This window comes from Gorilla gorilla, chromosome 8 (genome assembly GCF_029281585.2).
Source record: "Gorilla gorilla gorilla isolate KB3781 chromosome 8, NHGRI_mGorGor1-v2.1_pri, whole genome shotgun sequence".
Classification (NCBI taxonomy): Eukaryota; Metazoa; Chordata; class Mammalia; order Primates; family Hominidae; genus Gorilla; species Gorilla gorilla.
The window spans coordinates 68,402,376-68,415,846 of record NC_073232.2 but is presented as its reverse complement, the minus strand read 5'-3'; the positions used below and the strand labels follow the sequence as shown (position 1 = coordinate 68,415,846).

At 45.2% G+C, this 13,471-nt stretch overlaps 1 long non-coding RNA gene and 2 pseudogenes across 1 annotated transcript; all 3 read right to left on the bottom strand.

Moving 5' to 3' along the window:
* LOC129525006 (uncharacterized) lies at window positions 1-2,771 on the bottom strand. The gene is made up of 2 exons (XR_008669032.2): window positions 2,708-2,771; window positions 1-84 (listed from the first exon to the last, which is right to left on the bottom strand). It is a non-coding gene; the product is annotated as an uncharacterized lncRNA (long non-coding RNA).
* Window positions 2,772-4,731: 1,960 nt separating this feature from the next.
* On the bottom strand, window positions 4,732-5,658 carry LOC129524819 (uncharacterized; annotated as a pseudogene).
* Window positions 5,659-6,144: 486 nt separating this feature from the next.
* On the bottom strand, window positions 6,145-8,264 carry LOC101151115 (dual specificity protein phosphatase 8-like; annotated as a pseudogene).
* Window positions 8,265-13,471: the final 5,207 nt, after the last annotated feature.

Genomic DNA, 13,471 nt, shown 5'->3' with positions numbered 1-13,471 from the left:
CTTTCAAAAGCTTTTCCAAAAACAGAAGAGGAAGGAACACTCCTCAACTCATTCCATGAGGCTAGAATTGTCTGGATACAAAGACTAGACAAAGACATCATAAGAAAACCATAGATCAATGTCACTTAGAATAGCATTAAAAGGAATACAATACTTAGTTGTAAGACTTCTACAATGAGAACTACAAAACATCATTGAAAGAAATCAGAGACCTAAATAAATGGAAAGACATCTCATATTCAGCATTGGAAGGCTTAATATGGTTAAGATGGCAATACTGGTCAGGTGCAGTGGCTCATGCCCATAATCCCAGAATTTTGGGAAGCTGAGGTGGGAAGATTGCTTGATTCCAGGAGTTCGAGACCAGTCTGGGTTACGTGATGAGACCATGTCTCTACAAAAAATTAAAAGGTTAGGCGCAGTTGTGCACGCCTGTGGTTCTAGCTACTTGGGAGGGTGAGGTGAGAGGATTGCTTGAGCCCAGGAGGTCAAGGTTGCAGTGACTGCTGCCTGGTACTCCAGCCTGGGTGAAGGGCAAAACCCTTTTGGGGCAGGTGGGGAAGACGGCAATACTCCACAAATTGGTGTACAGATTCAATGCAATTCCTATCAAAATCCCAGCCTCTTTTTTTTTGTTTTGTTTTGTTTTGCAGAAATTTACAAGCTGATGCTAAACACACATGTGATAGGATCAGGGCTCAGGCTCAGGTCTAAGCCTCAATCTGACACTCTCTGTGGAGTGTCAGGAAATAACAGATACATAACATCAAATTTGAAGGTTTGCCGAGAAGTGAGAGAAAAAACTCCCTTTGCCTGCCTCCTAGGCTTCAAAGCTGTCTGGGCCAAGACGTCAATTTAGCTGCATCATGGGTCAATGAGGCCTTTGCGAATTAGGCAAATAAATCAAGTTACTAGAGTTTAAGCTGTATTTTCTTTCAGTATTCCAATGAATCACTTTTTGACCCTTGGAATTATTAGGTACTTGTCAAGACTGATAAAATTTAGCTGGAGATATTGCAGATATGGGTGATAAATGTGACTGAATAAAGTCTGAAACCATTCAAGACTATAAAATGTGTTTGAGATTTAGGCGAGGAGGAAAGACCTTTTGAAAATTATGAAGGCTATTAACAGGCTGAATATGACTTCAATTCACCATATCTCAGAATCGGTAGGCACTCCTATAAAAGTGTGAGTGAGATAGTTAACTCATGTTAACAGGCTCCGTGTAATGATGCACCAATTCACAGTAGTGCTGAGTATGTGGCACGTCAAAGGCCCAAATGCCTTTTATTATGAAAGACAGGCCAAATCTAGTCAAGTTTTAGAGTTACCTATACTTACTGTATTTCTATATTAGGTTATTTCATGACATTTATTTCATGGCTTTTTTCCTAAAAATGAATCTGAATAGCTTTATTTCTTTTCTCTTTCTTCTTGAGATGTGGTCTTGTTTTGTCACTTAGGCCAGAGTGCAGTGGCACGATCACAGCTCATGGTAGCCTCAACCTCCCAGGCTTAAGGGATCCTCCTATCTTAGTAGTTGGGACCACAGCCATGCACCATCACGCTTGGATAACGTTTTCATTTTTTGTAGAGACGGGGTCTTGCTATCTTGCCTAGGGTGGTCTTGAACTTCCGGGCTCAAGTGATCCTCCCACCTCAGCCTCCAAAACCTCCAAAAATGCTGGGATTACAAGCACCAGCCACCATGCCCAGACTTTATAGCTTAATTTCATAGGCATTTGTCCATGGTGGGGGAAATGCTGAGAAAGAAAGTAGAGAAAAATACACTTTATTTCCTATTTAAGTAGACCTTATTTTGTTTAACTATACTGATACTGATAGGGCAAGTATTATATTATTAAGTTATTATAATATATTTATAATATATATTATAATATATTTATAAATTATAAATATTATAATTTATAAATATTATATATATTATAATATATTTATAATATATATTATAAGTTATAATATATTTATAATATATATTATAAGTTATAATATAACTTATAATATTATAATATTATAAGTTATATTATATTATTAAGTATTATATTATTAACATTCTATTAACTATACTGATAGGGCAAGCATTTTATTAAATAATTATGTATATTGTATTCAAACAAATTAGAAGCCTTCTAGATTAAATATATATATATAGAAAGGTTTAAACTGCCTGAAAATTAGAAGGTAAATGACAAATATTTACATATCATAGAAAAGAAGATTCAGATCACACACAAAGAACATATAAACACAGATAATAGTAAGATACGAATACATCAAGCAAACGAAGATTAGTGTCTTCAAAAATGTTGTATGTTTGGCAAAAGCTCCTATAACAAATAGTAGGAGGCTGGGCATAGTGGCTCATGCCTGTAATCCCAGCTCTTTGGGAGTCTGAGATGGGTGGATCACCCGAGGTCAGGAGTTCAAGACCAGCCTGACCAACATGGCGAAACCCCATCTCTACTAAAAATACGAAAATTAGCTGGGTGTGGTGGCACATGCCTGTAGTCTCAGCTACTTGGGAGGCTGAGACAAGAGAATTGCTTGAACCCGGGAGGTGGAGGAGATTGCACCACTGCACTCCAGTCTGGGAGACAGAGTAAGACTCTGTCTCAAAAAAAAAAAAAAAAAGATTTTTTTACGTGTTCCCACTTTATGCCAAAATCTATGTGGCTACACATACCAATAAAGCCCTTCTTTGCTAGCTCCATGGTGAACCTCCTTGTGATCTTTTCCAATTCGTTATCCTGTAAAATAAGAAAACAATAAAAATAAAAAGATATAAAAATCGCTTGAGATTATACCTAGCATCTTATTTTCTATTTATAGTACATTTTCATGTCTTCTCATCCTTAGAACAACTCATAAAGTAGGCAATGCCATTTTAAAGGTAAGAAAATAAGGGATCAAAAAAGTAGGTTATAAAAACAAGATAGTAGAACTAGGACTCAAATTCCCATTCTATTAATTCCCCACTGAAAAATATACTAAATCTTAATTAAGATTAATTGTAATGTAATTATATTCCATCTAAATGGTGAATTCTAAAGAGAATAAAAATCATATCTATTTATGTTGGTATATAGATAATTTAGTAATATGTAAAGCATTGTGACAACCAGTTTGAATTTACTTGGAACTGACAGGATAAAAAGTAAAGTTTTTATTGGCTTAGTTAAGATATTTGTCACTAGTACGAGATCCTGACCTAAAAACTTCAGATCACAGTAATACTTTTCTTCTTTCTTTTTGAGACAGAGTCTTGCTCTGTTGCCCAGGCTGGAATACAGTGGTGAAATCTCATCTCACTGCAACCTCTGCCTCCTGGGTTCAAGCAGTTCTCATGCCTGAGCCTCCCGAGTAGCTGGGATTACAGGTGTGCATCGCTATGCCTGGCTAATTAGATCACAGTGATTCTTTTTTTTTTTTTTTTTTTTTGAGACAAAGTCTCGCTCTGTCGCCCAGGCTGGAGTGCAGTGGCATGATCTCGGCTCACTGCAAACTCCACCTCCGGGGTTTACTCCATTCTCCTGCCTCAGTCTCCTGAGTAGCTGGGACTACAGGCACCCACCAACACGCCCGACTAATTTTTCGTATTTTTGGTAGAGACGGGGTTTCACTGTGTTAACCAGGATGGTCTCGATCTCCTGACCTCGTGATCCACCTGCCTTGGCCTCCCAAAGTGCTGGGATTACAGGCGTGAGCCACCGCACCCAGCCAGATCACAGTAATTCTTAAATATGGGTATAGGTGTCTAATAATATGAAGATATTAATTACCTTTTAAATAAGAAAATAATAATACAAAAAGCAAAAAAAAAAGACTCATAAAAACAAAACCAAACAAAACAGAAAATGATAAAGGATATAGATATTAAGTAGGTGACCTTTATATGGCAAAACACTCAATGAGTTAATTCTTTACTTTTTGCATTCCATTTGAAAAGCAATGGGGAGTATTGATTTCACTGATATGGGGGATACAGAGAAGCCCAGTAATTTCAAGTCCTTCATAAATGCACTGTGTGCACAAATATCACTTTGAGGCCGGGTGCGGTGGCTCATGCCTGTAATCCCAGCACTCTGGGAGGCCAAGGTGGGCAGATCACCTGAGGTCAGGAGTTCAAGACCAGCCTGGCCAACATGGTGAAACTCCCTCTCTACTAAAAATACAAAAATTAGTCAGGCATGGTGGCATGCACCTGTAATCCCAGTTACTGGATCAAGGAGAATCGCCTGAACCCAGGAGGCGGAGGTTGCAGTGAGCCGAGATCGCACCGTTGCACTCCAGCCTGGGCGACAGAGCAAGACTCTGTCTCAAAAAAGCAAAAACAACAACAAAAACAAATGTAACTTTCATACTTACGGTAGAGTTCTTGGGATAGATCTTAACACCAGCTTTAGCACCCCCAAACGGCACATCTGAAAGAGAAGGTTGATGGTTGCTATTCCATATAAAGGTTAAAAAAGTAAAATGACAGAAAGCGCCACACGATATTAGAAAAACGTGTGATGCTTTAAGCTTGAATTTCTGAAAGTTCAAGAAAGAAACCTACCATTGTTTTCTCAACTGTACTTTAAACAACATTTATTGAACAGGAATTGTTCAATAAAATTGGCTAGCCAAGTTCTAATATATATATATAAAAAACATAATAATAATTAACCAATAATAATAAATACTTAAACCTCTAATCCATAGATTGCAAATGCAACAATGATAGCTTATTTTCTTGGGGAACAAGAGTGGGTGGGGACAGAGGGAACGGGAACAGGACTTTTGCTGAAAGGAGGGGTGACAGGAACACAGGGCTGTGGGTGAAAAGAAGAACAAATAGAAGAAACAGCAGAGAAGGCGGCTGGCTGGGGTGGGGCGGGCGCCTCCCTGGCCCTGCTCCAGGACTCAGGACTGGGTCCTGCCTGGGCCGCCCCTCCTGCCAAGCCCCTGGCCTCTTCCCAGGGTGACTGGCCCACTCCTAGACCCTAGGACATCTGAAGGGCAGGGGTCCCAACGGCCTGAGAGGCTATGGGCCAGGAGCAGCAGGCTGACCCATCTGGGCCCAAAAGCCACCTGTGTTTGGGGGCTGGAATGCTGTCTAGAAAGAGGGCGCCCTGGGAAAGGGGCGCACGAGAGTTTCTCTCCTGAGAGGCCCCCATGCAGGTCGGGTCAAACAAGGGGGCTTTATCTGCCTTGAGGCAGCGCTCCCTAAGTGAAGCAGGCCTACCCCAGAAGCACAGGGGCTTGGCTGGCGCCTGAACTCCCTGTGCGAGGCAGCACCTGCTCATGGAGCCCCTCAGCCTGCAGGTGCACACCTGGTTTCCAAGTCCTGCCTGGGGCCTTGCTAGGTGGGGGACGGACCTGGAACAGGACCCTAAGCCCACCCCCTCCTCATACCTGGCGGTCCAGGGCTCCCCGCCCAGTGGAGCCAGCACAGGCTAGCCAGGCCCCCCTCCTGCCTGACCCCCGGAGGCCAAGCTCCTCTCCTGCAGTAGTGCCGCCCTGCCAGTCAGGTAGCTCTGGGGGCAGGGGCAAAGGAGAAGGAAGGGCAGCAGCCCTCTGGGAATGGCCTTTCTGAGGCACTCAGTGGCTGGACTGGGGCTCTGGCAGGAGTTGGGGCATTAATAACACCCCCATCCTCCCCTGGGCTCCACCTCATCTGACCCTCCAGAACCCCCTGCCCCAAGCCCCTACACACTCTGTTCTATTCCTCAGCCCCTCTCAACGCCCTGGCACCATGGGGCCCAATGCATGTCCTCCCCTGAGAGGGAACAGCTCTGGGGCAACGGGCAGCGGGGTGCCCTCCCTGCCACCAAGGTTTGGTGCCTAGAGCTGGTGGAGGGCTGGCGGCACCTCTCTGGGGCACACCAGGTCCTGCTCCCCCAGCCTATGGCTTTGGGGCGGAGCCCGAAGGGAGAGAGCAGGGGCGGTGGGTGGGGGAAGAAGGGGTTTCTGCGGCTCAGTTTGTGGCAAGAAAGTTTTTTTTTTTTTTTTCTCAACTTTTTCTTGTGTAAAAAGTTCACGAAAGCTCGGCAGCCTCTGCAAATGTCAGCAGTGTTTCCTGGGGCGGGGGAAATGGGAGGGGCCCCAGGCCTGGCCTGCAACTTGCGACTGAAGGTGGCCTCTTATTGCTTAGAAACGTGTGTTTCGGTTTAAATACCAGACAGTAAAAATAGAGCTCGAGGACCACCCGCACTGTTGCCAAATCAGTGCCAGAATGAACAGCTTAAATAAATAAAAAATCGAAATATTTACTTCTGGATAAAAATCGCAGTAAAACCATTTGCCTTTCTTTGCATTATATATAATATATATTTATAACTGCCCAGCTGCGGGCGGCGGAGCCGAGGGCAGCGGAGGGGTCAGGACATCTCGATGACCTCCACGCTGCCCAAGAAGCTCCCCTGCTTGCCCAGGGCGGCCAGCTCCTCGCCGCGCGCGCGCCCCTCCACCATGCCCTCCTCGAACTCCATCTGGCAGCTGCAGCACTTGAACTGCGAATCCGGGGCCAGCTCGTCTGACCAGCTGGTCCTCGCGTCCCGGGCTCAGCCCTTGCTGCCTCCCGCCGTGGCAGGTCGCTGCAGCCGTTGTTTTCCGGGGCGCCCGCCCGGCCGAAGGGCGCAAACAGCACCCCGCCCGCCCCTTGCACGCCCTCGGGGCTGAAGCACCAGGGCACGTCGGGCGACGGCGTGCCCGGGGAGTCGAGCGGTGGCGTCCAGGCTCCGGGGCTGGCCGGCTGGCCAGGGCCCGGCAGCCGCGTAGCCGAAGTTCAGGCCGCGCGCGGGGTAGCGCGCCGGGCCGTGGGCGTGCCTGGGCGCGGCGTCCGGGCAGGGCGAGGGCAGGCCCAGCGTGGCCCCGACTGGCTGTCCAGCTTTCAGAGAGCTTCGGGGCCTCGCCGGGGTCGCTGGGCCCGGGCCGTCGGGCCGCCTGCTGGGGGCGTAGGCCGACTTGATGTCCAGAGAGAAGGAGGGCTTGAGGCGGCTGGTGTCCGGCAGGTGGTCCGAGGAGAGGTGCAGGCTGCACAGGCCCTGCTGCAGCGTGCTGGTGGCCGTGGGGGGCGCCGGGGGCTCCCTGCCCGCGCTCGGGCCGCCCTCCCTGGCAGCCGCACTCCTGGTGGCAGCGGTCTCTGAGGTAGGTGGTGGCAGCCATGGCAGTGGGGCCCCGGCCGCAGGGCTGGGGGGAGGCTCCGGCATCCCTGAGGGGGTGCCCGCGTCGCCCTGCACGGCGGCCAGCAGCTTCAGGCTGCTCTGGTACTCCAGCAGCTGGCCCAGGAAGTTGAAGTTGGGCGAGATGGACGGGCGCTGGTCCTTCACAAACCTGTAGGCGTCTTCAGAGGACATGCCCATGGTCTTCATGATGTAGGCGATGGCGATGGTGGCACAGCAGGAGATGCCGGCCAGACGGTGGACGATGACTTGGCAGCTGGACAGCTTGGCTTTATCGACGAACTCGATGGACTTGTCCAGCCAGGGCAGCAGCTTTTCACAGTAGTTGTCGTTGATGGGGACCCGCAAGAAGTGGCTCTGGTAGATGAAGTCAGGCTTGGGGCAGGAGTTGCTGGCATAGAGGACGTAGCTTATTCCATTCTGCGTCATCAGATCCTTGTTCAGGACGTCTTCCTGCGAGCCCAGGTAGAGGTGAGGCAGGATGAGGGTCAGGCCCACGCTGGGCACGAGCAGGCAGGACTGGGAGAGGCTCATGGGTAGCAGGGCAGCAGGCTCGCCCTCGCAGAGGTCGGGGAAGCAGGAGGAGAAGGTGGCGAAGCCCGCCGTGATGATGGCCACGCTGTGGAAGCAGCCGGCCACGCTGTGGAAGCAGCCATCCAGCTTGCTCAGCAGGATGGAGAGGAAGCTGTCTGCGGCCGCGTGCTCTGGTCATAGACCACCACGTCCTGTGGCTCAGTGGCCTCCACCTGGCTGCGTGCGGCCGGCTGGATGAACTCCGCAATGGTCACCTTGCCCTTCTGCAACCGCCACTTCACCAGCTTGGAGCAGCAGATTTTGACGGAGCTGAGCACATGCCAGCTGTTGTACTCCAGGAAGGAGTGGCTGTCGATGACCAAGCCCCCCAGGCCCGCCCCGCAGCAGGCTGGCCAGCTTCTTGGCGTCCATCACCTTCCTGGGGAGCCGGTCCCCGGCCATGATGGGGCAATGGGTCTTGGGGAGGGTGACCCCTGAAGTGAGGAGGGGCTGCTCCGACGGCCCAAGTGTGGCCTCGCACTGGGAATAACCTAGCACATGGTGCCGGACCTTGCTTGCGCTCACCTCGGGGGTGCTCCGGGGACCCGCACCGCGCTCAAGGCGCCCGCTCGGCTGCGCAGTCCATGGGCCAGGCGGGGGCCCGCGCAGCTGGGGCGGGGGCTGGGGCTCTAATAAATATTTAATCAGTGCTCTTCACCACTTTAAAAAGATAATAGCTTATTTACTCTCCTTCTACTATAATTTGGTCTTATTTATAGAATATATTGAGGAATTGAAAACAAAGATCTAGACTTAAAATCCAATTAGCTCCTATTAAAAAAAATCCCCCCGTAAAAAAAGGCTATATCTTAATTTAGAGTAATTGAAAAATGATGCAGGTCTTAAAGAGTACAACTTAAAAAAAATCAGTTCTGATAAGGTATATTTCTATAGCATCTTAACAGTAACATGTGTGTAAACATATTTCCCCAGAGTTCTCATTAGGTAGCAAGAAAAGCGATCACCTACCAACCACCGCACACTTGTATGTCATCAGAGAAGCCAAAGCTTTTACTTCATCTACACTCACATCAGTGCTATAACGGATACCTGGTGGTGTTTTTTAAAAAAATGTGTTGGGGTGGGTGAGAAAGAAGGGGATATATTTAGAACAAATTTCAGGAAGTTTCAAAAAAGAAAGCTACAAATTGAAAATATCCACTTTTTACATTTTATACCCAAGCTATGTCCAAAAACACTTGAAGCAGCTCATATGTCAGAACACCATAAAAAATGAATATAAAACGTTTAAAAAAGCTGCTAATAACAGTAACTATGATTTCACAAGACAAAAATCACCCTGCAATGAATTTCTGTACACTTTCCAGAAGGCTTTTTTATGTTCCTTTTACCTTTGGTTTGGGTGACCTGGTTGCAGAGATTTCAAGAATTCAGCTTGCTTTTTTGGGGGGTGGGTAGGGGTGGGAAACAGGGTCTTGCTCTGTTACTCAGGCTGAGCGTAGTGGCACAGACACGGCTTACTGTAGCTTCAACCTCCTGGGCTCAGGTAATCCTTCCACCTCAGCCTCCTGAGTAGCTGGGACCACAAGTGCATGCCACCATGCCCAGCTAATGTTTGAATTTTTTGTAGAGTCAAGATCTCACCATGTTGCCCAGGCTGGTCTCAAACTCCTGGGTTCAAGTGATCCTCCCACCTTGGCTTCCCAAAGTGCTGGGATTACAGGGATGAGCCGCTATGCCCGGCAAGAATTCTGCTTTCTGATAATTCACAAACATGGGCAATGAATAGTCACCAGGTTCAAAATACGGTATGTCTAAACAGAGGTTTTGGCTTCAAATGGGTATATTGAAAGAGATCCTTACCTGTTATTCTCCTCACCCACTGCCAACCTCTTTCAATTTGAAGATGAGAAAGCCATTTTCCCTTCCTGAGGCTGAGTGATTCCCTTCACCACTTCTGCAAGAAGGGGAGGTAGCCAAGCAGACAGGAACTAGTGCCCCTGTATCTAGTAGCCATTACGTGTTGGTATAGTGTATACAGAAAGTGGGGATGCCCACTGCTTTGGCATTGGGGGGTCTTGGTCAATTACCCTTCCAAGTTTTGGAGTGCTAAGCCACCTTTCTTTCTCTATAATCCATTGCTTCTCAATCCCAAGGAGGAAAGTCTGGGCAGGGTTGATGTTTGACTGCACAGTGCTTGGGGCACTGGGTGTTTGTGTGTGAAGTTTACCCACAAGAAGCTGCAGCATTTTTTCTACCCTCCCACTCTCAACAGATTCAGCCCCTCTCGAGGGGCTGGGTATGATTTCCACTGGGAGTCACAGGTAAGTAATGGGAGCCTCAGGGACAGCTCTTTTAAAGAATTCTGAGAATAAAAGTTTTTCAGATAGAAAATATACAATATCTCAGGGACTGGCAGTTTGAGAGAACTTCCCTAGTCAATTTTAAAAGCTAGCTTTTTTATATGTTTCTGAAAACATCAACCTTAATATTAATAATATTTTAAGAGAATGTATTTATTATACAGATCATAAAGAGCATATTCTAAGCTGAACATACTTATTTGGTCTACTGTAAAAACAAATTATATTTACAGGAGTATGTGCTTACAACTATATCTTGTATATAATTGATTCTCAAATTGTGAAATAAATGTACTCATTAAACTTTTAGAATGCAAAATTACAGGTAATTTTTCTAGCACACAGCAGATATCTGTATAGCTCACTCCCCCATTTCATTCAGGTCTCTGTTAAAAACTTCATTCTGAGAGGCTCTCCCTGACCACTGTATTTAAAAGAGCACCTCTTCCTCACTCCCACTTTCCTGCCTCTCCTACCTTGCTTGTTTCTTCATATCGTTTATTATTACTGACTTTGCATTATACATGTGTTTAGTATCTGGCTTCCCTACCTGGCAAGTTAGCACCACGAGGGCAGACTTTGTTATGTTCACTGCTTTAATTCCTGGTTCCTAACATAGAAAATGGCATACATTAGGCACTCAAATACATGCTGAATTAATATACGAATATTCTGACTCTTAAAATTTAAAAAAGAAAGAAAAGCTATGGCCACAAAAAATTTTGACATACATGTACTTTTAAATAACTTACCATAAGCCTCCATACATATCATGAAAGGACTCAGTATACAACATTGGGGATGGGGGTGACGGGGAGATGATGGTCAAAGGGCACAAAGCCTCAATTAGACAGGAGGAATAAGTTTCTTTGAGATAAATTGCACAGCATGGTGAATACAGTAAATAATAATAGATTACACATTTGGCCCAACATGGTAGTTCACGCTTGTAATCCCAACACTGGAAGGCTGAGGTGGGAGGATCACTTGAGCTCAGGAGTTTGAAACCAGCCTGGTCAACATAGTGAGACCTCATTTCTACAACAACAACAAAAAGTACTGCACATTTCAAAATCACTGAGTAAATTTCAGATGTTCTCACCAGAAAAAATGATAATTATTTGCAATTGTTTCCAGTGGTGAACAGGTTAATCAGCTTGACTTAATTATGTAATGTTGTATTCATAAATCATAAAATTACTTTGTACCTCATAAATATATATCTACAATTTGTCAATTTACAATTTAAAAAATAAAAAAATTGAAAGGCTTTCCAGTCAGATGAGGCCCACAGAAAAGGAAAAAAAAATTGTAAATAATATTAAGATGAATCCTTTGTATCTTAAAAAAAATTGAGTTGGGTGTGGGGGCATGTGCCCGTAGTCCCAGATGCTCAGGAGGCTGGGGCAGGAGAATCGCTTGAGCCCAGGAGTTGCAGGCTGCAGTGAGCTACGCTCAGGTCACTGCACTCCACCCCAGCAACAGAGCCAGAACTTTTCTCAAAAAAAAATTGTTTTAACACTAAAATGTGCTTTTCAAATTATTCAAAATGCTTCTAAGTAATATCACATATTTAATGATAACTACAGTAAGCCAGGAAAATAGTCAGGTGCTGTGCCCAGGCGACCCAGCCTGCACCATCCGCTTGCATGGAGGGGTGCTAACGCCGCCCTCCTAGGATGGGCGTCACAACTGCGAGGAACATCGCACATGGGGAATCTGGCACGGTGCCCTGCAAGTGGTCAAACAGGCAAATCTCAGCTGTTTCCACTGCTATAACAAGTATTACAAAGCAATGGCATGTAACAAAGCAATTAAAAAGTCTAAACTGACAGGAGTTTGAACAAATGACTTAAACCTTGGTTTCATTACTTCTATATAAATTCACGGGAAGTGGTAAAACGATGTATTAATTAAGAACTAGTATTTCTTCTCCCACACATAAATCACTTTTTTCATTGCTCTTTTAGAGCCTGTGGAAGTCATCACTACATTATTTTTAATTTTCCTTGCTTTCTTAAGTGGAGGAAAAGTTATTTTCTTTTAACTTAGAAACTTAAAAATTTTAACTTGCATTTAGCAGGGAGCTAAAAACTGCTGGAACCAATGATATTCATAAATCAAACAGAAGCATTCAAATGGCAAGCCTAATATTCTAGAAATAGATGTTACTAAAAATTAGAAACCAGACCCCTCCTTCCACACAACAGTGTAAACAGAATGTCCATTTTATCATAAGTCATGGAATGATATGAGTCAGAAACTGTGTGTGTATAACAAAAGACATGTTCCGCTGGATGGAACCCAGGAATTCTTGTTTGTAAAGTTAAATTTTCTTTCCCAGCTACACCCATTTAGAGAGCTCAACCTGCTAAACAGTGAAGAGAAGCAGTTTCACAAATTACCTCTCACACCACAGGCATTTTCTGTAGGCTATGAACCAATAAAGGTTCAGTGAATGGAAGTACAGGAGGAGCTATAAAGAAAGTACCAGCTTAGTGGAAGAAGCCCTGGAGCCAACAGAGTAGGGACAAGGAGGGGATAGAAGTAAATGCAAGTGATATTGCCTGGGCTAAAGAAGAAAGATTTTCATTTTAAATTTCTAGTTAACCAGTGATACACACATGTTTTTAATTCTAGAAATTGGCAAATACCGAGTACTGGGCTACCTAAACTGTTAATCTGAAAAACAAAAAATTTTAAAGTGCACCCATTAATAAAATACTCTTCAGCAATACTTGAGACAAAACAATCTCCAATAAGACACAATGTACCCACACACAGAAAAAGCCGGTTACTCTTCCTTCTCTGGGTTTGGAAACCAAAGATAACTATCAAAAATATACCGTCACCTGAAAATTCTTAACTACATTCTAAGGCACATTAAGAGATTTAAGTAAGGAGGCCGGATGTGGTGGCTCACGCCTATAATCCCAGCACTTTGGGAGGCCGAGCTGGGCAGATCACTTGAGGTCAGGAGTTCGAGACCAGCTTGGCCAACATGGTGAAACCCCCATCTTTACTAAGAATACAAAAATTAGCTGGGTGTGGTGGCATGCTCCTGTATTTCCTAGCTACTCATGACGCTAAGGCGGAGGTTACAGTGAGCTGAGATTGCACTACTGCATTCCAGCCTGGGCAACGGTTTGAGACTCTGCCTCAAAAAAAAAAAAAAAAAAAAAAAAAGTAAGACTCCAAAAAGGAAGGTACTCTACTTAATGGATTGGGAAAAAATAGCACAACTGGAGAATGTGAAGGACAAAATGATGTGACATATACATACAAAGTTCTGAAAGGCAGGGAAAGCTTAGCACTTTTTAATGCCCATTCCCATTCAAATATACTCAATTTGAAGTTATTCAATAAAGTCAAATAATAGGTAAATAC